The sequence below is a fragment of the Callithrix jacchus genome, chromosome 8, assembly GCF_049354715.1.
Source record: "Callithrix jacchus isolate 240 chromosome 8, calJac240_pri, whole genome shotgun sequence".
Classification (NCBI taxonomy): Eukaryota; Metazoa; Chordata; class Mammalia; order Primates; family Cebidae; genus Callithrix; species Callithrix jacchus.
The window spans coordinates 74136913-74142225 of NC_133509.1; the positions used below are offsets into that span (position 1 = coordinate 74136913).

General features: G+C 37.8%; 1 pseudogene across 1 annotated transcript; it reads right to left on the reverse strand.

Moving 5' to 3' along the window:
• Positions 1-794: 794 nt before the first annotated feature.
• Positions 795-2576, reverse strand: LOC100386438 (cyclic AMP-dependent transcription factor ATF-2-like; annotated as a pseudogene). The gene is made up of 2 exons (XR_004729869.3): positions 2065-2576; positions 795-1992 (listed from the first exon to the last, which is right to left on the reverse strand). The product of XR_004729869.3 is annotated as a cyclic AMP-dependent transcription factor ATF-2-like (transcript).
• Positions 2577-5313: the final 2737 nt, after the last annotated feature.

Consider the following 5313-nt stretch of genomic DNA (forward strand, 5'->3'; position numbering starts at 1 on the left):
CCCATTACTGGGTATATACCCACATGATTATAAATAATTCTATTACAAAGACACAATGTATGTTTATTTTGGCACTGTTCGCAATAGCAAAGACTTGGAAACAGCCCAAATGCCCATCAATAATAGACCAGATAAAGAAAATGTGGCACATATACACCATGGAATACTATGTAACCATAAAAAAGGATGAGTTCATGTTCTTTGCAGGGACATGGATGAAGCTGGAAACCATCATTCTCAGCAAACTGATACAAGAACAGAAAACCAAATACTACATGTTCTTACTCATACGTGGGTATTGAACAATGAAAACACATGGACACAGGGAGGGTAACATCACACACTGGGGCCTGTCAGGGGGTGGGAGCTAGGGGAGGGATAGCAGTGGGTAGGGGGCTAGGGGAGGGATAGCATTAGGATAAATACCTAATGTAGATGAGGGGTGACGGATGCAGCAAACCACCATGGCACATGTATACCTTTGTAAAAAACCTGCGTGTTCTGTACATGTACCCCAGAAATTAAAGTATAATAATAATCATAAAAAGAAAGAAATGATCAGTGATTTTTTTCCTTGCTCACATTTTTTCAGTAACACCCCCATTTATTAAAACACCAGCAAATTAAAAGTGAAATAAACCACAATGAATTATAATACAATTTATACACTGAGCACAGAAAAATTAATAAATCTAACAATATTTATATTAAAAAAAAAGCAAAATCAGTCTTTTTCCAGAGACTAAAAACTGTTTTTCAGTCTGATCAACTGCTGCTACACCAACTTTACAGCCAAATTTAATTTCAAGTAAAAAAAAAATTTACAACCACAGATTTCACATAAATGGAAACTGGTCTTTCCTTGATTTCCCTTTGAAGTCACTAATGAGTAGCTAACATTGTTGTACTGCAAGTTTTTAATCAACTTCCGGAGGGCTGTGACTGGGAGGAAGGAGCCGTAACGATCTGTGAAAGAGCAGGCTCTGTACTCTTGTCCGCCATCTGGGTGAGGACTGAAGTGGCTACAGCTTCTGCCTTGGAGGTTGAACTGACTCCACTGGATGTGCTGACCGAACTATGTTGTATAGCTTCTGTATGTGGACTGCTCGGCACTGAAATGTCTTCTGAACTATGATCTTTTACAGCAGTATGATAGCCACATTTCTTCTGCATGGCAGTTACAGGCTAATCTTTATGAGCCAGAAGAAGCTGTTTCAGCTGTGCCACTTCATTTTTCAGCAGGGTGACTTCACTCTGCAGTTGAACATTTAATGAACTCAAGTCTTCTGCTTTCTTCTGTAAAGACTGAACCCAGACTTTCCTTTTTTGTCGGCATCTTGAAGCTGCTGCTCTATTTTGCTCTAAGAACTTTCTCTTTTTTTCATCAGGATCTTCATTAGCTGCTCTTCTCAGATGACCACTTGTACTTTGGGTCTATGGAGTTGTGTGAGCTGGAGAAGCCAGAGTTTCTGTAGTGGATGTGGCTGGCTGTTGTAATGACTGTGGTCAAGATTCCTCTGACTGAGTCCTAACCAGTCCACTACCATGACCTTTGACAGTATCACCATTGGTAACTGGAGGATGTTGCTGGGTCAAAGCAGCTTTTAATCTCATTTTTGCTTCTGACTGTACTGGTTGGGGAGACGAAGGACCTGGGATTCCTGGAACACTAGGCACCATGGTGACTGGTGGAACGAGTGGGACTGCAGCTGAAACATGCACATTAGAACTTGTAATTGATGCAGGAATAGCAACAGGCATGGCTTGTCCATTAGGAAGATGTAACAGAAGAGGAAATGGGCCCGGTACAGGGACAATTGGCCTGTTAGAGGATGGTGCCTGGGTGATTACAGTACTTGAGGTTGGTGAAGGTACTGCCTGCTGAATAATGACACTTGAGTCAGAACTTGTTAGCAGCACATTGGGAACCTGTAATGATGCTGGACGAACAATAGCTGATGTGGGCTGTGCAGTTTGTGCCAGTGGTACTTCCTAAGTCCACAGAAATTTGGGAGTCATCAGTATGTAGATGTTTATTAAAATTATGGATCTGGATGAGATCACCTTCTCATCACTGGTAGTAGACTCTGGATGAGGTAAAGGACTATCCTGGTGAGTTGTTTCTACAACAGAAGGCTCCTCAATTTTGCTTCTTATGATAGGTGTTGCAAGAGGGGATAAATCTAGAGGCATTTTTTTAATGTTGTCTTCTGAAGCTTTCTTGAATTCATTCTCAAATGGACTTGCCAACTCATTAAACAAATCCACTTCTTCACAGTTTTTCAAGAATCTTGTTGGTGTTAGGGTCTGATCTGGCCACATCCAGGCGCAGTGCATAGAAAGGGTTTGTCATCACTCATATTCCACAGGTCCTTGTATTGCCTGGCAGAATTCACATGTAACTTGAATTTCATAAGTTGAATGACTTATCACATTCTTTTTCTCGTGGCAAGAATACTTTCTGGCTGGTGGGCCATGAGCTTTATTTATGCCGCTTCCAGGAATGCCTTAGCTTTTATCAAGTAAGCAGTCCTTTCTCAAGTTTCCATCTAGTATCCCTTCCAGGTCACTAGTTCAGGATTCTTTCGGTTGCCCGTGAGGCCTGAGCACAGCCGTGTTTACAAACCACCCTTGCTCACATTTTTCTGTGTCAACTCTGATTGACTTTCAATACCCTGCCTATCAGTACTTGTCCTTCTACTGAGAGCTGCTCAGTTTATTGTGTTGTCTACATTCTATGTTCAGTTTATTGTGTTACCTACATTCTGTGTTCATTCTTACCCTTGTGCTTTTGTACATGTAGTCTCTACTCTCTAGAGTAACCATCCTTTCCATATCTGAGTCCTATTGAAACATAAATGTTGAATTCAAATTACAGTTTTTTCAGGTCTCCTGTCCTGACTACTCCAGACTTAGTGATTTTTCCCTCTAATCAGCAACAAAGCTTATTTATCCATATTATTTGTTATTGTTTTACACTTCTTCATGTTCTTCCTTACAAAGTATAGACTCCCTAAAGGAGAAGGCTTTGCTTTATACCTTTTTCATTGTCTTACAGTGTGTAGCATAGTGAAGATTTCATGCTGAGTATATTATAAATAATTATTGACTGAAGCCCTGAATTGTTTATTGCTACTCAAAGTGTGGTGTGTAGACGGATGTCAGTCCATGAACTGTTTATTACTCCTTTGCTGGAATATAAAGAAATTGACAATAAGCTTTTGAAACTTTTATAGTCATTTGGCAGGGTAGTTTTATGTCTGTTGAAATTTATAATAAAAAATGTGGCTTCTAGTTTGCATGTTTACAAAAATTTCTGGTAATCATCCTAATTTCATTTTATAAAACATCAGTCCACAAAGGATTAGAACAATTTAAAAATGGCACCTCACCATAGATTGCTTTAGAAGCATTGGCTTAGACTACAAAGGATATGAGAATTTAGTAAAGAAGAGATCAGTATGTTTTGGCCTAGTAGAAGGTAATTTCATGATGGAAGTGAGATCTTTACTTGAAGGTTAAATAGCATTTGGATGAATGTAATGCAGTGGGTTGTTCTGGGCAGGAATGACAAGGTTTTGGACTCCAAATGAAGGAGAAGTCTGCTGATATATTTTGTGGTGACCAGGGAAGAAAGAGTTCTGGCAGAATTAAAAATAAAATTTATGGAAAGCTGACTAGATACCAGATAAAATGAGCACTTCTTATTCATTTGGTTACTGCTTGAGCTATGGCATGATCAAAACCTTTCATTCCCTGTATGTGTATGGCTGATTTTCCAGGAGACTAGTAGTACTGAGTATGTTTTAAATTTTATGTATTTGAAACATTTCTTTTTAATTTAGCCTTTAAAAAATTAGATGGTTGGCTTATTAATGTAGTTGCTAAATGTATTCTAACTTTATTATGAAGTGATGTAAGTAAAGTGTAAAGAAAAATAATTGATAAAAATTACTTTAGGCCAGACACTGTGGCTCTTGTCTGTAATCCTAGCACTTTGGGAAGCCAGGGTGGGTTGCTCATCTGAGGTCAGGAGTTCGAGACCAGTCTAGGCAACATGGAGAAACCCTGTCTCTACTAAAAATACAAAATTAGCTGGGTATGGTGGTTGGTGCCTGTAGTCCCAGCTACTCTGGAGGCTGAGGCAAGAGGATTGCTTGAAACGAGGAGGTGGAGGTTGCAGTGAGCCGAGATCATATTGCTGCACTCCAGCCTGGGCAACAAGAGTGAAAATCCATCTCAAAAAAAAAAAAAATAGGAAAAAAATTATTTTAAATAGGAAAACCCTGTTTTTATCTTGTTCTCTATTTTCCGTTGTCAGTTTTATCTTCGACCAAAGCTTTTCCTCATTATTGAATTACAATCATGAATTCAGAGACCTGAGATTAAAAAGAATATTGATATAACCATTACTCCTGGAGAATTAACATTTAGCTTGTAGCATAAATTGTGAGCTGAACTAGTTATATTTTTCTATTGAGGTAAAATATACATAACATAAAATTTACCATTTTAATCATTTTAAGTGTACAGTTCAGTGATATTAGGTACATTCACATCATTATGCAATAGTCACCACCATCCTTATTCATCTTCTCAAACCAAAACTCTGTATCCTTTAAACAATAGCTCTCCATTTCCCATTTCTCCCCCAAAGCAGTTATTTGAAATGTACCCATTTTGGTATTTTCTTGCTTATCCTGTTTGCTACTTTTATAAATGAATATATATTAAATACTCCTTATATATATAGAACTGAGCTAGATGCTGAGCAGGGTTGAATTACAATTATAAAGAAGGCTGCACGATTTTTCATGATATTAGGTGGTTTCCTGGGAGACAGAGTCTTATTACATCACATTCTTTATCTTACATCTATACTACAATCCAATTAAATGTGCAAAAGTACACAAGCTGTTTTTTTGCTTCAGAGTTTGCCTGGAAAATGATTACACCAGTCTGACAATTTTAAATGAAGATTGAATAGAAGTATTGCTTTGATTTCATCTGAGATTTTTGAGTACCTAAATGAATGTATTTGCAAAATTATTAAATATGATAGTGGGTAGTAGTTTGGTTATTAAAATCCTCAATACATTTTCTAGCTATATGGACTTCGAGGTGTCCTGGTTTTATTTTTTCCTCTTTAACTTCTTTTTCTCTGTCATGTTCATTTGCACCCCTTGTTTCCCCTGATCTGTGAGTTCACCTATTTCCTATGGTGTTCTTTAGACTTTTGATTGGAAATCTCAACTTTTTCAGTTTCAATTATCTTTCTGTAGAGGGAGAAACTCTCCTAATTCTGTATTTCTT